General features: G+C 27.7%; 1 long non-coding RNA gene and 1 other non-coding gene across 2 annotated transcripts in view; one reads left to right on the forward strand and one right to left on the reverse strand.

Moving 5' to 3' along the window:
• The window catches only part of LOC111630485, a 193624-nt gene that overhangs the window by 111776 nt on the left and 54053 nt on the right, over window positions 1–27795 (forward strand). Inside the window, exon 2 of the long non-coding RNA XR_002757536.1 lies at window positions 8349–8436. This is a non-coding gene — a long non-coding RNA (uncharacterized LOC111630485). The remainder of the gene's footprint in view (window positions 1–8348; window positions 8437–27795) is intronic.
• Trnal-uaa lies at window positions 24592–24675 on the reverse strand. The gene has a single exon. It is a non-coding gene; the product is annotated as a tRNA-Leu (tRNA).

Below are 27795 nucleotides of genomic sequence, written 5' to 3' on the forward strand. Positions count from 1 at the left end.
TTATTACTTTATTTTAATTAAAATTTTTAAAAAATAATTATTTATCTCGCTCTTCCTAATTATATTTCCAATTTTATAAGTAAAAATTATATAAAAAAAATTGAATAAAATAAAGTAAAAAAACGATTTTTTTAAAAAAAATAATAAAATATAAATTCTTATCTGAGTTTAATAGTTGCATTTATTATAACGAATTTATAAAGTTTCAAACAACTTTAAATTTATTTTTAAAAAATTACAATGTTAAATAAATAAATTTAGTATTTATAACTTTATTTTTCATGTTTGAAAATATTAAAAACAAAATTTTTTTTTAGTGTGTATAAAATAAAATTTAAAGTATTATAAAGAATAAATTTATATAAATAATATTTTTTATAAGTTGAAATTATTCAAAAAATAATAATAAAAATATTTTTTTTTTACTTATATACGAAAAAATATCAAATAAAATTCAAGAAAATGCAAGGAAAAATATTGAAAAAGTTTGCAAATATTTTAAAATAAATTCTAACTTTGTTTATACGTACATAAAGTAAGTAAATAAATTAGTTATATGAAAAGAATTATAAATAAATAAAAATAAAAATAAAGTAGTAATTATATAAAAATTGAATAAATTTACAAAGTAATAAAATTTACAAGAAAATTAAAGAAATAAAAAAAAAAACAGTATTAACGTAATGATGATTAAATTAATATATTTTCAAACAAATAATTGTCACGAGCAATTTTGTTAGATTTAAATCGTTTTTCTATATATATATACAGTACCTTTTTAAATTTAAAAACAATGAAAAAGTTGGTAGGAAAAAAGAGTATCAGATTCTTTTCTTAATGATGAGTTAAATCAGTTGGGAAATTAAATATTGCGATCTGGAATGGAGAGAAGATTGAACTGCTACAAATAAAAGAAGAAAAATCGTGATTCCTTTTATAACTTCTATCTAATAAAACAAAGCCAATTTGGTTGGAAATAATAGAGAAAGACAAACAACTTTACTTTAACTATCTTTGCTTTGCTATTTCTAAAGCTTGAATTAAATCAGAATCTCTTGTGTTCTTATCTATCCCAAAATGAATTTCTTTTCAGATTTTTCTATTGCTCCTTCTTCTTTTTCCTTCTTCCATTCTTGTTTTCTTCTTTACTTTTCAATGTAAATCAATTTTTCTCGGATTTTTCGATATTCTTTGACGTACAAAAGGTTTTATTTAATAGCATTTGAAATTTCTTCTAATTTATAACAATTTTCAAGATCTTTTTTTTTCCATTGATATAAATATTTTATTTAAAATAAACAATTTTCTTTTTAAATATTAAATAAATTTTTTTAAGTGTTAAGCGAGTGTACTTGTACTGAGATATTTATTTATTTTTTATTTTTTGTTACTTCCCCCCCCCTTTTCTCAAGGGTGATTGTTGTTATATCTGTACACAACTACGTGGGTTATGGTTCGTCGAATTCATGCCTCTTTCAATAGAATATAGTTTGAAAAATACCTTTCATAATAGGCATCGTTTGTATCATCTGGTTTAGAGAGACGATTATTTTTAGTTACTATAGAGGAACCGTACATCCTTTGCTTTATATAGCTGTTCGATGCAGTGATCGTTTTTGATAGATCATCTAATATTAACCATTACTTTAAGTGTATTTTATATTGATTTAATTCTGTCTAGCCTTTACTTTCGTGGAGCTTAAATATTACAGAATTTATTCGTTTATATATATATATTAAATTGCAAAAATATCTCTCATAATTTTAATTTTTATTAACGCTTGCGTATAGAGACGTATTCCTTTATAGTAGTAACAATTACTTTAACATAGGAATAAAAATTTGTGTAATTTATTTAAAGATGCGAGTAAGAGGAAAGTTTACATTTCTTTAAATGTTTTTGCATTGAGAGATTTAACTATTTTCTTAAACGGAAAAGAATTTTGATTGATGATAACACGTAAAGAAAAATTAAATTTCTTCTGTCGTTTGGACAGTTTACTATATGTTACAAAGAAAATACTACAACAGTCTGAACTTTAACAGGGGGAAAAAGAGGAATTAAAAACAAACAAGAACAAAATAACATTGAACAGATTGGTTACCATCCAAAAAGAAAACAAAAAAAGAGTAGGACAAGACCGAAAAAAAGAGACAAAATTAACAACTCTCTTCGCAAACAGTCATTAGCAATTGAGTAAAAAAAAGGAGTGTTGTTCATTAAGCTTTTCATTCATAGAAAAAACTTTTATCTACTTGTCACTTAACTTTTCCATTCTTTCTGTATCTGTGTTATGAATTAAGCCAATCCAAACATGTTACAATTAAATAAAAATTAGCAGTATCACCGTAACTAATTGAGATTAAAACAATTCTTTCGATAAAATAATACAGGAAATATAATATTTTCGTGGCAGACTTTCAGTCAGACATACAGGCAGACGAAGTCAATCAATTCTATCATTGATCCTCTTTCGACCGTCACTCAATGTTATTCTATTTTAGTACTAGATTCGATGGCAGACATACAACCAGACACACTAGTAGTTTTTGAATTTTAATACAGATTAAGGACGGAGTTTTATGCATTTATATCTCTTTTTAATGGGATAACTTTCTAAATTTAAATCGAAATAGGAGAAAAGAGATGAAACAACTTCATTCAATTCCTTTTATCCTTCCCTCTTCTCCGCTTTTTCCTATATTTATACGTAAAGAAACTTAATTTTGCTAAAGGCAATAACGTATCAGAATCTCGAAAAGTGAAAATTCATTTAAGTTTTAAGTTTAAAAGTAGTTTTTTTTTAAATAAATATATAAGTAAAAAAATAATAAAAGTGGAAAAAAAAAATAATCCCCATCCTTCTGGCTATTACATTTTGCAAATGGATTTTGCTGATTTTCGGCAATGTTACTTTATGCAAAAGTTTGAAGGCGGAAAGTATTATTTGTAGAATTTTTATTCTTATTATTGCTATTACTAGAATAAAAAAAATAAAGGAAGCGAATTTAGGATAAGTATTTAATGGAATGGACATAGTAAAGTGGACAGTGTAGGAAAAATCAATGGTGGACACTTGCAAGATGAGACAAGTGATGGACGAAAGTTATAAAAATGAAAATGAGAAATCTAGTTCAACACAAAAGAAGAAATCCTAGAAAAATATAAAAAAAAAGCCGAGTCCAGAAATGAATGAACAAAGTAATAAATGGGTGGAATGACATAAGAAAAGAGCTTTTGTTCAACATTCTAATAAAAATGGATAATAATGGAATGTTATATTCTCACATGTTATATTTTCTTATGTATAATATAATATAATATTTATTCGTTAATTTTATTATATATATATTTATCTTAAGCTTATAATTAATATGGGAATTTACTCAAAATTGTTTAAAATATCAAGAGTTTCGGTGCAAGTAAAATTTTTCTGATTAACAATTTAAATGATTTAATTAGAAATATGTAATACTTAAACGATTAAAATAAAGATAATAAAATTCAAATTTTATTTAAATTTCGTGAAAAAGTATGGAAGAAGTTCTTTGAAAATGCATAATTATAAATAAGTAGTGTAAAAGAACATGAGTCAGAAGCTGTCAAAAATATAAAAATGGTAAATGACTCATAAGCAGAAAGTGCTGATGAGAAGTTTAAACAAACAGATAAAAGCGGAAAGTAGGCACAAAGGCTAAAATAAAAAAAAAAAACTAGCAAAATTTGCGTGATAAAATAAGTACTTCGTATGCATTGATGGAAAGAGTCGGAGTTAAGCTGATCCTCGCATCTGTTCTTTCATTAAAATGTTATCAGCAACAAGGCAATTCTACTTTAATCCCGGATATCAAAAAATGTTAATAAGTATGAAGTTATTCAGGATATTTCATTCACCCGAAGCATGGATAATCAGAAACGATGACCATCTGCCCAACATAACAAATCAACCAATTGTTATTACAACAGCACGCTCAAACTTGCACGTTAAAAAAGGAACCCCGTATTCCTTTCATCTTTCAAAGTCTGACGTCAGGGTAGATTAAATACGTTCTATTGTTGAGTGAGAACCAGTCATTCATCTCCGGAACCAAGAGCTGTTGGTGCATGACGTGTAAAATCCACGACCCTTGACCTCCACTCACTCTACTCGAGCATTAATCAATGACTCCAATCGAACGTAACTTGGTTTGATGTAAGTATCGAGTTATGATGTTCATTAAAGTTAATATCAATCATTTAAGTTCTGATACTTTTAGGATGAGAGAGAATATAAGAAAAAAAAAAGAAAATTCTTTTTTTTTTCCTTAGACATAAAAGTCATTAAGTAAATCGACTGGTTTTTATCTAATATGTTTAATAATCACTCGGGTTCATTACCAGAAGAATTTAAAACACTCCAAAAGCGTTGAACTTAAGTCATTTAAGTAAAATCGATTTATATCTTTTACAGAAATTTTCTCCTCCATAATACATTTTTGCTCTTCTAAAACATTAACCTGAAGAAAAAAAATAAATAAATATATTATGTAGAGCAGATAAGAATGTTAAATGAATAAAAAAGTGCTTGTGTATCGAGTGTTTAATTACGTTTACGTCACAGTACTTGAAGATGGCAAGGTGGCCATTTTTAAAGATTAACCTAAGGAGGAAGGAAGTATATTAATGATCCAAAAACAAGAAAGAAAAGACCAAGCAACCTCGGAAAGGTGTAGAAAGTTTAGGTCATAAACAGGAGAAAAATATAGCATGGGATGACAAAAGAAATAGAGCTCAAAGAAATAGGAAAAATATATGAAATAGAATGATAAAGGACATAAATCAGAAATGGCAGAAAACTATAGCTGTGAAACCGAAAAGGATACACTATATCTCGGAAAGAGTAGAAGACGTATAAGCTTATATCTTAGGCGAACATAAATCTGCAGGCTCAAAAGTTACGCGGGCACAAAACTGATAAACGACAAATATGGAAAAGAAAATATAACAAAAGTAAAGTATGAGAAGAAGACGGCTCAAGAAGGCCATATACAGCTCAGAGTTATGACGCGAATTGCTAAGAGATATACAACTAAAGAGCAACGATGAAAAAGCACGACAGAAACTCATAGTTCAAAACAATAAAAGACACGAAGCTGCTCAGAAATTATGAGGAAGAAAATGAAGAATGAAAATGCCAAGAGTTAAAGATTAACCGAAAGAATCTATCTTCACAGCAATTTCAAGAAAAAATATCCGTTTATACGGCATTTTATTCATTTCTATAATCAGATAAGTAAATATTTTCCAACAATTCCGAACACATATTAATTAATATATATATTTTAAAATAAGAAATTTCTGTATAAATTTAACACAATGTTGTTACAATAATAAATAATCCGAAATACCGCGAATAAATTAAATATTTTAGCCAACAATCCTTCTAATTTTGCTAACATCAATGAGGTAAAATTGCATTAAACACATTCAACTAATCAGAAGAGAAGTGCTTGAATATCGCTAAACCATAAAACTAAGCTCCTCTGCTGAATATAATTCTCCGATTCAGAAATTTAATTGCATTACTCTCGAATATCTTTCTCGATTATATCAACAGAAAATTAATATATTAAATAGAAAAAATATAGATTTAAAAAAAAAATATATATATATATATAAGAAAATCTTTCACTTTAAAAAGATTTATAATTGTCAATCCATCAAAGTTTCGAGTCAATGCATTCAAATAAGATTAATTTCTAATCAAATATAAGAGCGCAAGACGAAACTTAGAATTCAAATATGATTTAAGAGTATCAGTGATACTCGATGCTCTTATAGGAAGCGATGGGCCAGCTCGACTTAATAGAGAGAGAGCTTGAAAGCAATTTTATCCTGGTATTAATCTTTCTACCCACTCCTCAATAAGACACGCTAATTGTCATTAGAAGGGGGGTCAAAAGTAAAGTAGACAAACAAGTTAGACATCCCTCTTCCGGTCCTGTCAGACAGTTTGTCTCTTCAGAAGTCTCAAGGGAAAGTCAAGACCTTGTCAACGTGTCTACGGTGACATCTGCTGCGGATTATATTTAGGATTTTGACACAAGCTCCTTATTTTTTGACAAGTTCTTTTTGGCACGTTGACATTTAAAAAAAAATTTTTTTATTTTTTTATTTAATACAAATCTTATTTATTTATTAAATTTCTACTTATATCTCGAAATTTATGTTCGTTACTTCTTCCTATTAACTTGGGAGGAGATAACTGGTAACAAATGAAATTCTATCAGTTAGCTTCATTTATCAAGTCTCATATAACAGGATTTTGAGGTCCGAGATGGGGTAGACGTTTTTCTGTATGTTATATAGACGAAAACGTGATTTGTTACCTATTTTCTTGTTGAGTAGTTCTTTACAAAAATGCTATAGATAAACGTGAAAATTCGTGTCTGTATAAGTCCCAGTAAAGTAGTAGTAGTAGACTACGTAGTTTCGAGATACAACCTTCTATCCGGGGATTAGAAAAATAAAGGCCTAAAGTATATAGTCACTGTGGGATAAAATAAATTGAAGAGACGATAACGTTGCCAAGTATGAAGTTCTTTAAACACTATATAAAGGTTGACACTATCGATATGTTATGTTAAATTTATGTATAACGTTTTAAAAATACGTATACGATAAAATTGCAATCTCAATTTTCGAAATTTTATATTAAAAATATTCCTTTTTTTGCGCGAAATATTTATTTTATAATGACATTTAATAAATTGGCAATTTGTAAAGAAAAAAAAAAAAGATCGGAGAGATAATGTGTCAAATATTGTTTAAGATCTTATTATGTTTAAACAATCAAAAATTTTTGGGAAAGCTTCCAATTTTAGTAAAACCTCTAAACTTTTCTACCAGATGTTAGAAAGTTTAGAAAATATATATATATATAAGGAGCAAAAGTAAAAGAAAAGAAACCATCTAAGCAGGAAGATAGTGTCTAAAAATATATAATTTTTTTAATACCGGATAAGAAAAGTTTTGAGGGAATATTTTAATAAAAAGATTTATATCGCATCAACCTCTCTCTCTCTCTCTCTCTCTCTCTCTGTCTTGTTCTTACTCTTCTTTCCACCATTTTTTTTTCTATTATTAAACAAAATCAATACTAATTTTCAAAAGATAATAACTTCTTTTAAAACTTTTCCAAATAAATCCTTTTAAAATATTTTTATATAAAAGAAAACAATCTTTAACTTTACCGAAAGCTTTACTATACTTTATACTTTGAAAACTTTATAACTCAAATTAAACTATCATTTATGATAGGCAAAAGTAAAGTCCTTAATACATTATTCTACCAAAAACATGAATTATTCTATAGCTACGATTTATGATGTACTCGAATAAATTCATCTTTTATATTCTTATTTTTTTATATAATATATATATATATAGGTCCCTTTTTTTTTCTTGTATGGATCCAATAACTTTTGACAGGTAAAAGTAGATCACGTGTATTTGATCCAATGTACTTTTTATTGTTGCTTTATAACAATTTACTTTGTATCGATACTTTCTAAAAATATCCTAAACAATTTTTTAAAGTGGAAGTTTTAAAATATTTTTTTTTAAAATTATTTTTATAAAGGGAAAAAAATACTTTATTTTTGAGTTAGTTGTAACAGTGTAATATCCATTTCTATTCATCTCTCGTGTAGTTTTCAAAACTAGTTAAAATTTGATCTGACTGTTTAACAAACAAGCCTATGTCAAGATTTAGACGAGGTAAATTTCGTGGAAAGCAAATTAATGAGGATGTAAGCAATTAAAACAATCCTTTGACGCCTCTCTACTATTACAAGGGAATTGTTTAAACTTATTTTGTAAGGTGTAACAAAACAGAGAAAATTTAATTAGAGGCGGTCAAATAAACTCGGTAAAAGGAACAAAAGGCACTTTGTTTAACGTTAAATTTTATTAATTAAAGTGAAAAAATAATATATAAACATTAATGTTGCCGGTTAAAGTCGACTAGTTAACGTCTAAATGAAAATAACTTTCTATGTTTTGTTTAAAAGAANGATTTAATTTAATATATATTTTAAATTTATAAAATTATATTTAATAAAAAAATTGTTTTAACTTCGGAATGCGTTGTTAAATCTTTATGAGGAAGACCAAGAGCAACATTTAGCATCAAATTTCGGCACAGATTTGCTCTTACTATAACTTAACATTTTTATTGTCGCTCTTTTAAGTAGTTTTCTAGAAAAGGGAATAAATTAAAAATCGAAGAATATTATAATAATTTCTACCTTTTAATCGTTTATTAAACATATTTCTCTCCTCTTTTTTTCTCTCTCTCTATTTTTAGGTATCTTGAGTGAAGAGTGACCAGCTGTGAGCATCGTTAAAGAGAAGATTTGACAACAAGACATCCAAGCAGAGTTGCATTAACAGAGGTAGGTCTATCTGCACTCTATATTGATCTTTTCCCTTCATGGTGTGTTCAGGTGCGTTATCCATTATCCCAATGTTTGTTTTATTCTTGAACCGTCCGGAGATAAACCAAAATGTTTCCTGGGTCATTTTGTGAGCTTAGTAGAATGTGTGAACTTTATTTGTTTACACTATTTAGAATGGACAGGATGCGAGTTGTTTATAGAGATGTATTTAGATACGTTTTATTTACGCTTTATATATATATAAGTGTGTTTACATTACACGTCACATAGATGCTACTTATAATAATGATATCCTGATTATTAAAATTAAAAATATAATTAATTTTATGCATTATTTCATTCATTATATTTACAATTAATGTTTCTTTTTTTTTAAATTCAAGAATAAACTCAATAGAAGAATTCAAATTTAGTAAGATAAACTTTAAACTTTTCAAATGTCGAAATTGTTTGAGTTTGATCCATTTGTAAATATTTGAAACAAAAAATAAATAAAATAAAATAATAATAATATATAAAACTTTGTAAAACAAAAATAATGCAATGGCTTAGTTTTATTTCTTTATTTTTTTTTTAAACTCTGTACGAAAGTTTATATCCATATGTACTGTACTGTACGTATGTAACTAAGATGTATGGAGAGACTAGCGATTCCTATGCAAGTTATTCGTTTGTTATGATTATTGAATAAAAAAAAAATAAATAAATAAAAATCAATATGACTACAATATCCAAAAGAAACATTCGTATCTTCTCTACAGAGACCTATCTTATATTTATTAGATACAAACAAGACATGTTTTATCTTACTAAGCATTGTTAATATATTAGTAATACTTTATATAATATTTAAGCAATGTTACTATAGTAATATTACTACTTTTAATATAGTTATTTTAATTTTAACTATTATTTTAATCTAAAACAAATTTTGAAAAAGTTCTAAACAAAACTTTATTTTTTTTTTTTTTTTTTTTTGGTGTCTTCTAAAATAAACACCGTACTATTTTTATTTCTACAAATTAAATAATAGAAAATAATAATATTATTTCTTATAATATGATATCTGGTAAACAATTTAAGTAAGAAAAACTTCTTCTAAGTCAAGATTAATATCATTATGAGAATATAGAAAGGAAAAGAAATGAACTGGATTTTCTTGTACTTTCCTGGATGTTGGATTTATTGGTAGGTAGTTTGTCAAGTGAATTAGTTCTACAGTAGATAAATATCATTTAAAAAACTTAATTAATTAAAATTAATGCTTTTTTTAACATTAAACTGAGGTTAAAATAATTAAAATGTTCTTATAGATTCGTTAATACTTTAAGACTTATTAGATACATAATTTTTATTTATTTTATATACATCTGTACTTGAATGTTTTGTAATTTGTTTTTTTTAATTTTTTTTCTTTTTTTTTGTTGTTGTTGTTTCTTAGAAAACAAATTTCGTCATACTAATCTCAATTTGGGGGGTTCTCGAGTGATTTTTCTGTATACAAAACAACTTGAAACTGCATTCAACTTAAAACTCACAAAGCAATCAAAAACTCATTACAATCTCTCCTATTTAAATTTTCTAATTTGAAGAATCTCCCCAAGTGATCCTCAAATTAATTGGAAGCCCCAAAACGAATGGATAATTTTTCATCCATCTTTAATTAAAGCTTTCATATAAACTATTCTTTTATATAAAATTAAATAGAAAGAGAAAAGTTTCTGTTTCTTAACTTTTAAATCTTGGATAAAGGAAAGAAAAAAAAATATATATTGTTTATTTACTTAAGTAAACCCGTTTGTTTAAAGCATCACTTGACGTAATTGATGTTGACAAGTAAAAGATACTCTTAGTCTTTTCGTATCGAGTACATCGAAGGTCACGTAAAGACAACAGTTGGAACAACTGACCCATCTCTTCTACGCTATATCCGACTCATTTCGTTGCTAAGCAACTTCATCCATTGACATAAAGCTGCATCTCATAATGATGCCGAGCATCCTAATACTTTGATGGGTAAAATAGCCTTTTGCACAGAAAAGGAGCCTCAATCCATTACATGGTTTTATGTCAATGGGGTTGAGATCTCTAGCTCTTGCTGCAAGTCTTTCTTACCTACTTTTTTTTTTCTTTTCTTTTTCCTGGAAAGATGGTAGACGATCATCATCTGTGGCATCTTTCATGACAACTCGATTTTCGAAGAAAATCGACTTCCTCTGCTTTGTAAAGTTAAAGGGATGAACTTTTCAATCACTTTTTCTTTTTATTCTTTTAAAACTTATTCTCTAAAAGTTAACTTTGCATTTTTTTTTTTTTGTATATTAAGCAGGTTTGTTCCTAAAGCGACTGTAAGTTTGTTTCATGTGACTCTTTCTGCTGTTTTATTGGCAGAAATGTTTTTNATACGGGGCACTAATTGGCTGCAGTTGTACCATTACCTCTACTTCTAAATACTCTTCCCTCTGCTTTACTAATACCCGTTTAAGACTCGAGAAGATTTTGCCAAAGAGCGCTTTTATTAACTATCACATCAATTCATTTCGTAATTAATCCATTCGGATTTATACCTGCTATCATAATTCTATCTCTCGATCGAAGTAAGTAACAATCAGGCAAAACTCCATTACACTTAACTAATCTTCACTTGTGTCTTACAATAGGACGAAACTATTTCTTAATTAATATTTTAATTCCTTCTCAGAATACTTATTTATTATTATTATTTTTTTTTTTCAATTAATCGTTATTTCGAAAATTCAATTTTTATAATCAAACTTTATTAATAATATATACAGGGTGTAGACACAAACATTGCATCAGGTTATACCTCGCTTCTATATGTAATAATTAAATGCATTAACTAACCATTAATGAGTTATTCTTTAGTTTGCACGTCGTGCACCCCTAACTTGCACCCCTTTGCTGATCTCAAGGCCATGCAGAGAAGCTTAACACCTTGCATGGTCTAGGATCTGGGCCCATACAAAAAAGAAGTTTGTGGCATTTAAACCAATTGCCTATCCTCCAGCACAATTGTATGTAGTTATTAAGTACAGAAGCGAGATACAGTTTGGTGTTTGTGTCTACATCCTGTATAAATGTATGTGTTATAGAGGTAAACTTTATATTTTATTTATCTAAAGTAAATATAGTTAAAATATATAGTTTTAACTTTAAAAAATAAATCAATTTAAACAACAAAGAGGATAAAACATTATATATTTACATTATAAGCGATGTGAAAAATATATACTTTGATACTTGAATAATTTCATATTAAAATTTTATATTTGGTGATGCCAAACATATTCAAAACTGGAGATAATTTATTCAATGGACATTTTAAATAGAAGAGGAGGGAAAAAAATGTCTTAAAATAATATTCCATTAAAAAGGTGTTTGTTTAGGTACTTTCCAAAGAAAATTCTTTATTTTCATAAGAAGAATGAATTTAAAATTCACGTTAACTGTCCTGAATCTAATTTTTTAAAATTTATTCTAATTTATTATTCCGAAAACAGAAAATTTAAACAAAACTACAATAATAATACGAAATAAAGGAAAAAAAATTGATTAAAAATCAGAATTTTTTTACATAAAAATTTTATTTACAGTTTCAGAAATCAAACGTAAATAAATTATTATTTTAATGAGTTATTTAGTATACTTGGATAGATCTAAAAGTTTAATAAATTAATTTAGAAATTGAACGATAGCTTTAGTATATACATAACAGTATAGTCTCATATACACAGTCATTCAAGGACAGTCATTCAAATATAAATAAATAAAATATAACAAAAACAAAATTTATTCCCCTTTTCTAAATACATTTGTATGTATATAACTGCTTTATCCATTAAAATATTTTATACACCAACCTATTTTTTCCTGTATTGGATATGTTATTGTACATACTACATCGTGTCATTTTACAGTTTAAAATTTAAAAAAATATATAACAAAAATGGGTGACAATATCAATAATTTATTATATTTTTATCTATTTAGATTATCAATATAGAAATTAGTTCAAAAATTAATTAACTGAGAATATCAAATAACTAATTGCTGAAGATCTTGTATGTTTCAATAACAATACAGTTTTTAAAACACTGTAAATTATGTATTTAATCCACTGAAATCTCTTCTTAAACAATATTTATAAATTTTGTTAGTAGAAAGAAGAATAAAGCTGGCTACAAAATAGATAAAACTGATTTTTGGACCATTCTACATGACTAGTTTAAGGCCCACAAGAAAATCAATTTGATATATCTGAAGCTTAATGCTATTGTCAGCCATATAAACTTTTTTTAATCGTTGTTTCGATTAATATTTTTATTTTCGTTGTGTTTCAAACTTTGTTTAGAACGTAAATAATAAACGATAAATAGAATGAAGCATTATCTATGCGCATATTCATTAACAATCAAATATGTAAAAATGTAGGTGCGAGTACGAATGAAATTATCAAAGGAAAATTTGTAAAGAAGAATCACTTCCGGAAGGTATGTAATTTCAATATTCAATTTCAAATTGAGCAAAAATAAATGAAGATTAACAACAAAACCGTAGCTAACACTGGCAATTTAATCACGTCTTTTCCAGTCGACACGACAATCAAGCAAAGCAATCTAAGCAAAGTGACTCTGATGCAGCGAGCGGAATGGTATTTGCTTCCAATATTTGCCAGACGTGACGGTTATAATCTTGTGAGCAAATAGAACGTTATACGGGGCACTAATTGGCTGCAGTTGTACCATTACCTCTACTTCTAAATACTCTTCCCTCTGCTTTACTAATACCCGTTTAAGACTCGAGAAGATTTTGCCAAAGAGCGCTTTTATTAACTATCACATCAATTCATTTCGTAATTAATCCATTCGGATTTATACCTGCTATCATAATTCTATCTCTCGATCGAAGTAAGTAACAATCAGGCAAAACTCCATTACACTTAACTAATCTTCACTTGTGTCTTACAATAGGACGAAACTATTTCTTAATTAATATTTTAATTCCTTCTCAGAATACTTATTTATTATTATTATTATTATTATTATTATTACTTTTTTAATAATTCAAATTTTAGTAATATTTTTTGTGGTATAAAATGTGGCCACACACAAAAAGAAGAAGGATCTTTGGTGGCAATCTTCCGTTTTAGTGAAAAGAGAGGGGTTCACTATCTTCTATAAAGAAACTGGAAGCAATATCGCGGTATGGAAATCTGTGGATCCAATTTCTCTTCTTGTAGAGACGTGAATGAATTTCCGCTTATTATGGATGTGGTCGATCCCATTTATGAATGAATCCGCTTTTTTCATTCCATGATGGAAGTTCAAGAACTAAATAACTTTCTATGATAATCGGGTTTAAATTTTCTAAATTTCTGGTTTAATATATATATATATATATGTGTGTGTGTGTGTGTGTGCCCTCATATTTTTTTCTATTATAATAAAGAAGTTCTGTATTCATTATATAAAATTTAAACTCTCCTTTGAGGAGAGTTAAAAATTTTTCTCTCGCTAGATTTACTAGAAAATTAGTAACAAAGAAAACATTCATAGCGAAGAATATATGCTTTATATATGTATACAGACTAATTAAAAGTGATAATTATTTTTTTTTACATTTACTCCTAGAAGACGGTCTTGTTAGTTAAAATTAAAATTGAAAATAAAAACGTTTCAACACTTTTAAAGACATTTCCTTTTCTTAGGAATAGTCATAATTCATCCAAATTACAAGTTTAAAGAAACGTAGAATTTTATATGGTAGCTGGTTTGGCAGTAATTCCTTTATATCTCAATTCTTGGTAGGGTACTATCACAGAACGGGTGGTATTTACTTCTCACAAAATAGGCAATAAAAGCGGACAATTACAATGTTATACCATTCTCTTGACTTAGGTCATAACTCGCTGCCAAAAACGTTCATAACACTCGCTTTGTTTTTTTTCTTCTTTCAGTCTTTCCCTTGTTGAATTGTCAAAAATAATACTGCCCATTCTTTCTTTTCACTTACGTTTCTTGAGGTTACGTATATTCTCCTCTTTTTCCCCCTTCCTTTTCTTTAAATACGAATAAATTTTCTTTATATCTTCAGTTAAAACTATGTTATTTTGTTTATGAAATTGAAAATAACGCTTTTCCCCCCTTATATTTTTTATGCAATAATTACAAAATGCTTGAATGTATTATGAATTAGCATCATTTTATTTATTTATTTATTTTTAAAGGAAAGTTAAATCAGATTTATGTTATGTTTTGAATAAACATAACCTTTCTAATAATTACAACAAATGAGATAGACAAAGAAGTTTTTAAATTATTCAAAATTATTAAAGTAATTTTTAAAAATTTTATTATATTTTATGATGTGTATGATGTTTATTTATTTAATTGCTAGGTAGAGTCGTACCCTTTCTCATTGCCTACTGAATATATATATATATATATGCAGTTGGAGTTTATATCCTCCATTTTTCTTCGTTAATAACCAATATAATATAAGATATAGCAGAATATTTCCGAATTTATTTAATTTTTTATGGTTAATTTATTGTATATATATATATAATAAAAATTCGCTTCTGTTTTCACAAATTATAAACTTATATAAATTCAATTAAAAGACTTTAAAAGTTTTTTTAAAAATTATTTTATTTCTCTTAGATCTTATCGTGAGTCTTATATGAATAAATTTAAAATTATGTTAATGTTAAATTATTCTTGTCATATAAAACACGAAATCTTTCAGCTAGTTTGAAAATGTTTGTGAAGCAGACAGACGAACGGATAGAAGTTATATCGATCGATGCTAATAGTTACTTTCAGTAATAATGGTAAAATGCACTTTAAAAAATATTATATCGTATCAAAAATATATATTTAAAATCGAATATTTTTTTTATCTTAATTTCCTTTAAATATTATTATTTTCAAATAAAGTTTAATAATAATCACTATCAATTTAAAAATAACTTTTTTAAAACGTAGGANAAGAAATATTTATTTAAAATAAGACAAAAAGGGAGAAAAAAATGAGGTTAAAAAAAGAAAAAAAATCTGCCAGTTTATTTTAAATTTTTGGTTAAAATGACGTTATTAAAGAAAAACAATTGGAAAGTGAAGAATAATAATAAAAAGAAAATTACAGAAGAAAATAAAATAATAAAAAAAAAACAATAATAAAGAAAAGAAAGGGATTTAGTACATTGCCATTATTGAAATTGACAAAAAAATAAATTGTTATTTTTAACATTTAGAGAAAAAAAAATACAGATAATTTTAATCCATTTCGAATAAAACAAGAAATGGTAACAGAAAAAATAAAGAGAAAGAGTAAAAAAATAAAATAAAATAAAATAAAATAAAGAAAAAAAATTCACCTGAAAGAGAATAATTTTATTAAATCTTGTCAAATTCGTCTAGAAAATTCAATGTTTTACTCTTACAACTCGAGTATTTGTAATTTAACAAAGATATTCTGATTGGTTGAATTCCCCCAATGAGAGTTTTCCTTATTACACTTCTATTCACGCTGTTTACATAAGAAATTTCCAATTGAATAGAACAAATTATCTATTGCAAAAATATACAATATTATTTTTTCTTTTACCGAATTATTTTCTTCCATTTTCTTTTTTTTTTCCCATAGAAACAAATGAGTATCCTAATTCATTTGCATATTTACGCCTAAGCTTCGGGCGTTAAGATAATCATTATAATTTTATCATATAAAATAATGTGTTAATGATACGTTACGCTATCGAACGCATCATTAAAGTGTAAAAACATGATAAAAAATTATAATTTGATCACTTTTATCACTATTTAAATTTAACATTATTATTATTATTATTAAGATAAGTTATAAAGTTAAGAGATAAAGGGTAATATTTTATATTTAAAGCCACTCGTCATTTTTAATGCTTTGTTACGTGGAAGTAAATATAATAAATTTATTTTAAAAAAATCTAAAATTATCAGTATATATAGCCTATATGTATATATATGGTATATATATATATACCATAGTTATATAATTGTTTATTGCGTCAACAGTACAGTAGATAGGAAAAATCAATAAGCGCAAAAATAGCTGAAGAAAATTACGTTCATGCTGTTACAGTTCATGCAATGCGGTTAAACTTTATAAGTAGTAAAGCCTTGTTACTATGGTAGTTTCAAAATGATTATGGTTTCATTTTTTTTCTCCCTCCTTTCTCTTAATTAAGACACGAAATACTTTTGGAAAGTTTAATTAAAATAAAACTTGTTTTTATAAGTATTTAAAATACTATAAATTATTATCTCGAAGGAGAAATCACTATAATAAATGATTAAATTATATGTGAGAAGGGCAACAGCTTTGTAGATTGAAGGACAGCACCCAAAATTCGGGCCACACCTGTTTCAATCCTAATGGCAATCCCTGTAGGTGCAAAGGTGTAACCTTGGAAACGGAGGGAAAAAATGGGCCCGATAGCGGGTTGTTGTCGAGGTCAGGGATAACACCAAAGATGATAGAACCTCCAAGCATGCGTACAAAGATATAAAAGAGCTTATAATGAAAAAGTATGACGGATAATGTTTTTCCTTTTCTGCAAAAATTGTAATTTCTTTAACGTTATGTTTTATATATCAGATAATTTTATCGCTAGAATTTATTTCCTGTTATTTTTCTTTATTTATTTTTATTTTATTTAAAATTACATCGAAAAAAAATTGTTTTATTTATCTCATTTTGCAATTAAAAAAATATTTTTTTAATATATTATTTTAGAAATTTTATTGACAATTTTAGAAAATTTTTAATTAAATATTATTGTTAATTTCTTCATTTGCAAAATTTTTTTAAAGTAATAACGCCTTTAAAAATAGGTTCAATATATTTTTAAATCAATAAAATTACAAAAAAAAATAAGTAAAAGAAAATATACAAAAAAAAAAAATTAATTTTAGAATAAATGTCGATTTTTTTATTAACTTATTAATTAGACCGTTGACCTATTTCTAGAACACTTAATGGTCTTTTTAATAATTGAAAAATCAGCATGAAATATCATATAGAATATACGTTACACGTTCCTATATTTTATCGAACTAGATTGAGAAAACCATTAACTTAGTAAAGAGAAGAAAGGAAAAAGAAAAAAGAATAATAATAATAATAATAAAATACATGCACGATACTGTAATTCTATAATATTTAATTAAATTTGATGACGTTGTACAATAGGAAACACGATTTATTCTCTTAAGTGATGCGATTCTTGAATAAATTTTAAAATCTTTCATGAATAAATTTCTTTGTATAATGTACTTCAGTTATCGTTTGATATTTATTATTAACGGAAAAAATTGCATTCCTGTCTCGAAAATATGACCTACATTAAAATAGAAAATTAATTTTTTTTTTTTTTTTGTATTTATTTCATCCTTCTAATATGTACTGTACGAACATCGGTCAATGTACTTCACTTGATTTTCATGATGATTGGCTCAATGGAAGATCCTGATTTGAAGTGACATTCTTTACCCAATGGAATCTATTCTACAGATGGGAAGTTATTTTTGACGTCATTAGAGTCCTTGAAATCATTTCTGTTCAATTTTAACGCAAACGGTTAAAGGTGACCTGCGACTATTGAAGTCGAAGCTGTAATATAATAAAATAAATATTTTATAAAATAAAAATTGTTATTGTATTTACAAATAAGAGAGAAAGAGAGAGGGAAGGAGAGGGGGGAAAAATAAGAAATTCGCTTCGGAAATTCTTTCTTTTTAAATGCATTTAAGTAGCGTAAATTTAATTGAAACGGAAATATTTAGTTTTACAAAGTTCATTTGCTTTCTGTCTGTTAACAAGCAATTAAAAGAATTGTAGAATTAAAATTAACTAGAGCAGTAAATGGATCATCTAGGAAAGCTCTTATATATCACTTTAATATGTACTTGAAGGAAATTATATGTCTACAAACATTAATAATGAAGTAGGACTGATAGCTCTGATGATTGCTTTGATATGAAATTGCTTCTTACAGTTTAGTGTATTCCCAATGGTTAAATGTTACTATAGAACACGATATATCCATTTGTTGGTTCAAAACAATGTTTGAAAAAGGAAATTCCATCTGTTCTCATTCAAAAAAGTAAAACTTTAGTATTTGTTATTACGCCGTGTAGTTGTATTTTGGTCGAGACGTGTGACAACAATAGGGAAAAGAAGAGAGCAAAACGAAGGAAACGCCGGATAAATCCTGTCTAGAGAACAAACGGTCGCTTCCCATGAGAACACCAAAGACCTTAAGACCACCAGCGTGATTCTTCCGGTCTCATTCCCTGGAGGAGAGAGGCCCTGGATGCATCCAACTGCATTGTTGTTTATCCAGCAAACAATATAAACAGGTGATTGTGACTTATTGTTAACTTACTCCTTCCAAACTCTGATTGTTTCAATAAAATTGTTCATCCCTTTCGCTTCAGCAATTTAGTGAAACTAATTCCCGACAGATGGCACGATATATCAAATACCATTAAAATACACGTATTATGTGTACAGTAAACATCATGTCCGCTACATTAGTTTTACCCAAATGAATCTATTGAGTTTATAAAATTTTATATCGTTCAATTTATCATGTGCCTAATTATCAAACAAAAATTTGTCTAACCACTTAATAATTCATTGAAATACCGAATTTAATGAATAATTTCCATGTCCGTATAATTAACAAACTCGCCTTTATATGTATAAAACTTTCTATATTCTATTAAACATAAAAAATTTTTACTAAAGGTATCACGTATAACCTAAATGACTTTATAACTTCTAATAAATACCGAAAAAGCAATCGGTAACCGCATAACATGATATAGAAGCACTTCCTATAATGGACAAAACTCACATATTTATGTCTTCTACTTTGTAAGAAAGAACATAATGTATATAAAATATGTTCATCACTTTCAATAAAATTCAGTTTTATTCGGAAACGAACAAAAATAAAGTTAAATAAATAATATATATATAAATGCAAAGAGCTAAGAGATGAAAAGAAAGAAAAATTAGGGGGAAAAACATTTAAAAAATAAGAAAAAAAACATTACTAAATTTTCTAAAACGCAAAAATCAAATCAATGAAAGTGAATAAAGTAACTTAAAAAAAAAAAAAAAACCTTCAAATATGAATAAAACGAGAACAAATTCAACATTTTCGAATTATTTACAAAGCGGAAGTAAAGTACATTTGCATAGATTTTTGCGATTTATTTTATCTAATTTAAAAATAAAATAATATTAAATAAAAAAAAAACAAACTTCCCTGTTCGAAGATTATTTCCTGATCCACCATAATAGTTGCACAACTTTATCTACACTCCTTACTTCTTTCCATACAATTGATGGATGCATTTAAAGTTCGACCGTTTATTAACTAATTTTTTCCTCTCTTTCTTTTTTTTAAATATATAAATATTCATAAATCTTCAATTATTAAACGGAAGTCATTCTCCCGAAACAACAACTATTTGGTCTCGGATGACATCACTTCCGGCCACAGGAAGTAATAGAAGATCATCTTCCATGAATCACCAAACAACGTCGGAAATTTTTCTCCAAGGACGAAGCAGCATTAAAATATTCCTGTTTATGGAAGCAAAGGATGTTTCATTATAATGTGTGGCGTTAATTGGACGTATCAGTCAAGCTATTTAACCAACAATTAAGTTGTGTGGACGAACAGAAACTGTACGTTTTAAATATTTCGTCGATAATATCGAAATAATTGTACTAAATATTAAAAAAAAAATCGAATCCAGGATATATATATTTTTTAAAGTTTTATCCTCCATAATATTGTTAAAAATAGATTTAATCCCCCAATTCTATAAAGTAATGAAGCGGTTTGTGTGTTTATTTTAAATTCTTCATAGCATATATTCGTTATTATTTTATTTAAAAAAATTAATTATTAAATTTTTATAAGTTTCAATTTATTTTAATTATTTTTAATTCCTTTTTTTTCTCCTTCTCGTCGATTTCCTTTAATTCAAATTACAATTAAAATTCTCTTGCATTATTTTTAAATTTCATTTATTATATTATTATTTAATTGAATTTATTACTTTCCTTTTATTTTAAAAATGTATAAAATAATAAAATAACAAGAATTAAAAACAAGAAAATAATTAAATTAATTAATTAAAAAGAAAAAAAAAATTATTAATTTACAAAAAAAAATCTGTAAATTCTGTTTCTTATTTAAAAATATTTTATTTTTATACGGAATTTTTAGTTTCTTTTTTTTCTTTTCTTTTCTTTCTCCTGCAATAAAAATGCTACAAAAATATTTATTGACGTTTTATAAATAATTCTGAAAAGAAAATCTGTATCAGAAATGTCATACAATTATAATTCGATCATTTTAAGAATTTCTTTTCACGAGTTAAAGGTAGGAAATGAAAAGTGCTTAAAGGAAAAGGAACGAGGGGGGCAGCAAAATAAGAAGAAGAAGAAGAAGAAGAAGAAAAAAAAAAGAAGCAAGGATGAAGAGAGTACACAGATCTTGGCAATAAATAAAGTTTGCTTTGACATACCTTTGACAGGGGACTGGAAAATGTCGCCACCATCTCGAAGGAAGCAAAAATAAAAATGGTCAAAGTTGTCACTACACAACTCGGAGCAGTGACATTTTAACGTGTGAAAACCGAATCTATTGGGAAGTTAGAATGACAGAAAAGAAGAATTTTCTCGCAAACGAAAGAGAAATGCAAGGAAGGAATAGAAAGAGTAAGAGAGAGACTAACGTAGAACTAACCAAACTTAAGACCCTTGGGGTAGTCTTTAGAGAAAATCAAAGCTTTTAGGAAATGATAAGATGTTTTTCAGATATTTTTCGCCGGGACTAACTTTTAAGAGACGAATTTGTTGATAAAGTTTGATAAAGTAATGAAATTTGATGAGATTTTATATGATTTAATACGTGTGAAGTTATATCGTCAACTAACAGATAAAAATTGAAAAAGGCATTCTTGTAAAACATATAAATTCGCCATCAATAGATTTCTGACAAGTTTTATAGATTATAAAAGTAAATATATTGCATATTTTGATTTACAGCTAGTATAATCCGCCTAAAGTTATTATTATAGTAAAGAGAGAGAGTCTTAAAATTTGTTACAGAACTTTAATATTGCTGTTGATAATATCTATAGTATCATATAATCGACTATTTTCAAACAGAAATATATCGATGAGGTTATTTAAAGGTACTCGTATATACAAATTTTTATACGACATTATTAATTTTCTCTTTTATAAATAAATGATGGATAGCAGAAGTTAAATTTAAGCATATATTTACATGCAAGATTTCGGTAAGGATCGCAAGGAAAAAAAAAAATCATTTCATATATCGATAAAGATTTTAATACCGATAAGGGAGGATAAATGCAAATTTTGACATTAAAATGCATCAGGATGCTGATTTTCTTTTCATTCTTGATAAAGCTTAACTGGTAATTCAAATTTTCATGTTAAATCTTCATTCTTTTTTCCCTTTTCTTCCCTCTTTCATCCAATTAAAATTAGAAATTGTGTTTAATAACGGATAAAATCAGAGGATATTAACTTTTATGGAGACAAATATAAAAACAAATGTTTTATATCTACTCTCCCATCCGGTGAACTCTACTTTATCCAGTGATGAATGTTAGCCAGGAGATAAGGATTTTACTGGAATAGAATTCTCTCCTCATAATTTTTCTAAATATACTACGGTAAATGGTGATATTTGTAACATGTAAGCGACTTATACAAGGCAGATATCAAGACTAAAGATCCAGTTCACCAAAGAAGAATGTGCCACTTAGAAAATTCTTTATTCAATAAGAAGTTTTAACTTCTAAACATAATTATTGTGGTCAAAATTACTATAAAACTTTATATTTTACAAAGTTTAAGATGTTTTTTTAAACATTAAATTTATGTAGAAAGGGGGAAAAAGTCTTTCACTCTCGAAGGAGTTTCGTTAATTCCCAAAAGTATGTTCGTTAGGAAATAAAGGAAGTCAATCTCCAGGGGAATTTTTGTAATCGGAAAGAACGATTGATCAAGTGCAAATTCGATTTCTTTAGTGATTGGTTCGAATTTTTCTTATTTTCAAAAAAAAAAAAAAAATTTACGATAAAAAAAAGTTTAAGTACTTTTAAGATAGTTTATCTAAATTACTGCAGTGCTCTTTTACTATCAGTTGGCATACTTCTGCAGCTTGTGGTGGCATTTTTCTTTTTTATTTATATATATAAAGATTTAATATTCAAATTGAAGACTCAAGGAAATCTTGACATTAACATTTTATTCCCAAAAATAGACTCTTGTGCATCGTAAAACTGAAACTACGCGGATTCAAATCGTCCTCGAGATCCTCCATTTAAAAGAATATCAAATTTTGGAACTCGTTTCTTCCTAACCTCAATTTTAGGCGGAGAAGAAAGTATATATATATATATAATTATATAAAGAAACTATAGTAAAAAATATACAGAAAAATATTCGAAACTGCAACGATATTGATGCGAACAGAATCTATTCTTCGGTTCTATATCAAAATTTAAAAGAGAAACAACGATTATTGGAATACAGCTGGATAAAATCTAGACATCTAACACTATTCTAGCGATGTGTCAAGATAACGACGATCTCTATCTCTATCTATGACCGAAAATTCTGGACACAGTGATTCAGGAAATCTAAATTTATGATTCTTATCACCGTCTCGTTAGGAAGAACCATCTTGATACAATGTTTTGTATGAATATCGTGTTACTCCGAACATCTTTTCTTGACGTGTTAGAAGCAACGGAAGCATGTAATAAGCATAGCATGAAAAATCAGTGTGTCAAATTCTGATGATTATTTTCAAATTAATGTGGTAGTTAGGCATGCAAGCGTTTTACTTGCAGATGAGCAGGTTCTCGTATAAGATCCTTCAAAAAATGAATTTCGTCAAACTTTTGATAAAATTCGTGTTTTATAAACATAAATCTCACCGTATTTTTTAACCTTATCGATTTTTAATTTTTCTATACACACATATATTTAGTAATCGAATCCATCTTTTAGTATGCCTTAAGTAAAGGGAATTTGGTAAAGTTTTACAATTTTTATAACATTGTATGTAAGTTTTATGTTCATGAAAAGCATGATGGATGATGTTTCATGAATACAATTTATGAAACAATATCCATCATGATATTTTCCTCCATAAAATAGAGGGGGAAAAAAACAACAATAAATACAAGCAAAATATCTACTTTTTGAGTTATATTGAAATGTCTGTCTTTAACATTTCATGCATTTTTATTTTTATTTTTTTAACCTGCAACTGGGTAACTGGAGTTTGGAATTGTTAAATGTAGCTTATAAAATTAAGTTGAAGGTTTCTTGGCAATTTTACAGACACTCAACACCGTGTCCTTGATTTTGTTCTTTCAAATTTGACGTGTTTCCTTTTGTCTTCTCCTGACGACTGTGCATTATTTTCTGCTTAATTTACGGTAAAAAAATATTTCTAATTATAACAATTTATATATTTAATAAACCTAATGTATATTTTATAATCGGAGTTATTTATGTTTCAGAATTCCGTGTGTGTAAAATATTCTGTAATATTGCGGTACTACATAATTCTGGATTCTGGAATTAACTTTCAAATACCGGAAGTAATTCACTCCAAAAAAAAAGCCAGTAATTTTATAAGGGTAAATAGTGGGCCGACATGTTAGGTCGAGAAACTGTTTGGGATGAGTCACTGGCGCGCGCCATTTAACCTCCCCCTTCATTTACGAACATCTCTTTATGATGGATGAAAGTTGTTTATATGACACCATCGACACCGGGTTAAAGGTCAAAAGTCATTCCAGCGGAAGCTTAGAAGTTGAACCTCACTCTTACGGGTCAGAGTAGGAATTCTCAGACGAGATCGAGTCGAGAGAGAAAAGAAAAAAAGATAGAAGAACGGAATTTCGAATTCTTTTTTGTGTGTTAATGGTGTATTAAAATTAAAATAAAATTCTCGAATCTTACGTTATTAAAAAGAAATTTTTCAAATAAAAAAAAAGAAAAAATTTTAATTTTTGTCAGAAGTGGGGTTCGAACCCACGCCCTCCATTGAGGACCAGATCTTAAGTCTGGCGCCTTAGACCACTCGGCCATTCTGACTTATTGAAAAACTTCTTAAATAAGCTTCTTATACTACACCCTTTTAATTATTTATTAATTTAATTAAATTTTGTGAAAATTAAAGAATAATAAATAAAGTAGAAAGAGAGAGAGAGAGAGAGAGAGAGGAAGGGGAGGGAAAAAGAGTCCACTTGTCCGTATGAAAGTCACATACAACTTGCACCAGTTCTCTGGATGTTCTTATCGATTCTGCCTCACAATTCGATGCTGTTTGGTGGTTTCCTGTCTTTCCCCATCTCTACGCTCTCTCTCCTCCTCCTTCCAAACTTACAAAATCATTAACTGGTTCTAGTTTAATTTGTAACCATTTTTTCTTCTCTCCTCTCCATCCTTTACGTTGATTACAGGTGAGATGCTACAATCTCGTTGCTCTCGGTGTTCTTTTTCTTTTTTTCATTTTCCATTATAGAGAAAGTCGTGAAAACAGTAGCGACTTGTCTTTCTATCCTCATAGGGTGACTATAATAAAGAGAATCAGTTTGAGGGAGAGTAAAGTCAGAGGGGAAATGTCATGGTACCAGTGTGCTGATTAATAGCTTCCCCCCGACTGAGTAGTGCAGCGATCGCTGGCAAATCTCCATTATTGGACTCGTTGTGCTCAGAACAATTGCTAGTGAGTGATCCCCAGGGACCTAGTAACCGCTGTACATTAGGCTTAACGTCCAGGCTGTCGAGGCCTTTAGAGACTTTCCTAGATACACTTTACGAGAAAGCGTGGTGTGATGACGACGAAATGCCAAAAGCACAAGTGCTGTGTGTTGTTTCTGTCTCATCATCTACAGGCGTGTTTTACTCTGTAAAATAAGAACTTTCCATCATTTAAGTAGATAGAATCTTCCTCCCTTTTCTACCAAATTGAATCCCATCGAGTTATGAAGAGGGCATACGAATTAAGCTTTGGTTACTGATGATACCACGCATTAAATGAGAGATGTGATGGGTGGAGTGGGATGGAGAAATGATCATAAAAATTCGAATTTCTCCTACTTCCCCTGCTTTTTCGGGGTTGATATTTTGTAACTGAATCTAGTGAAGGATAGATAAAGATAAAGTAAGAATATNAAATTGAAGCTGTCAGAAAATGCAAATCTCAGCAGCTTTCGAGATTTAGAGAAATCCGTCATTATTGACCTCTATTCATTTCCATACTCAAAATATATAAAGAAGAAAAAAAAGTAGAAAAAAAGGAGCCCTCTCCTATATTTTTACCCCTTCTGACCTTTAATTTTTCTATTTTCTTCTTATATTTAATATATCAAAATATTTAGAAAATGTTATATAATTTTATTATCGATATACGAGTCGCAATTCTTAATTTCGTATAAATACGTAATTATACTTTACCAAAAAAGCGATCAAAGGTTAGAAAGAAATAATCTAATCTTATCATTTTTATCAATAAAAAGTAAAGTACGATTCTTATCACTCAATAAATTTGGTATTTTCTTTTAGATAAACCTAGTTAAACCCCAATACGAAATTGGTGCTTTAAATCAGGATTTTATTTAAGTTTTTAAAGTGTCTACAAGAATTATTTTCGAAATTATAAAGAAGATATAGATGATAGGGATTTGGTAGGGAGATTAAGAGCATCAAAGAGCAACCGACATCCAAATCTCTCGACGTCAATTCAACCGTCTGCATGTCTGTCATGCGACATTATACATAGTCGTATTGAAAGCATTTTTCGGATTCGTTTTATATATTTTTATGCTAAATTGGTACGGAATAAAAAGATAAAATTGTAAAATTTTTATTACTTATTTTTTTTTATTTGTATATAATCTTGGAGAAGGTTATAAAACTCGTGCTGTTGATTGTCTCAATGAACAGTAGTGCTCTTACTCACTTGGTCTACTAACAAGTCATTATTTTTGAGGTCAGATTCAACCAGTTTCCTTTTTTTTTGTCTACCCTTCGGGAGCCTCTTATGACCTCTACTGTTCTGGTGATTCGAGACACCTCCTTTTCCGAAAGAATATAATAATCACCAGTTTTTTATCATAGAATTAAGACGTCGTTTTCTATTAGAGAAATTAAGAACTCTATAATATTTTTACGTTGTTAAAACTCTTGTTATTGGTTAAAAAGTTAAAAATCGATTATGTAATTATAAACGAATTACTTTTAAAAAATATTCATATTAATTATCTAAACTGATTATATAACTTAACTATTGTAATTAACTTAATTAATTAATTAATGCAAAATTTATTACTTAATTTTATTTGTCTTTTATGTAAAATAAAATATATAATTATATAACGTACAGTACAGTGCATAAAGTGTTAATCACGTGTAGCTTTTCAACTGGAAATTAAATATTTTGAATGGGGGAAGAGAGAGAAAGAAAAAGGGAGAAAAATCTGTAATTTGAAAATGCTGATTTAAAAAAGAAAGAAAGGAGAAAGAGGAGGAGAAGGAGGAAAAAAGAACATCGTCTATTTCCACTTAGAAGTCTTGTCATGATATGAAGTGGAGTGCAGATTGTCATCTTCAGTTGTTCTGTCGACTTCTTGTCCTTTCGTTTGGTGTTTTGTGACCGTCTTTCGATTGGAAGCTTTTCTTATCCGGTTGTCTCTCGCGAGACATATCGCTTGGCAACCGATGTGAACTTTTGTTAATAGATTGTCAGTATGAATTGTTTCCTTTCCAGCAAATATTACACCCGTATATATGACAAAAGGCGAAGCTAATTCGGTTCGGATGTCTGGTCATTAAATGCAAAACTATCATTTGTTTATATACGATGAACGGGAGTAACCTTCGGGGCTATTTGCCAACGTAACAAATTTTCCCGATAATAGAAAAGTGAACGGAATTGATGCATTCAAATATGGTAAACATTAATTAACGTTTTAAATGTAACCATAGAAAATTTTAAAGCCGAGTTAATTCCATTAATGTTTAAAATATAATAATAAATTCCGTCAGGTGGCAAAATAGATTCTTTTTCTTTTTATTTATTTTTTTAATATTTATCCACACGAGAACTAACAGAATTATACATAAGAAAAAAATAATAATAATAATCAAATAAACAGAATAAAAATCGGTAAAGCTAACTTGTAACTGCGAGAACGATAAACTCAACAGGGA

The sequence above is a fragment of the Centruroides sculpturatus genome, unplaced genomic scaffold (assembly GCF_000671375.1).
Source record: "Centruroides sculpturatus isolate CEXI.00-Female unplaced genomic scaffold, Cexi_2.0 scaffold71, whole genome shotgun sequence".
Lineage (NCBI taxonomy): Eukaryota > Metazoa > Arthropoda > Arachnida > Scorpiones > Buthidae > Centruroides > Centruroides sculpturatus.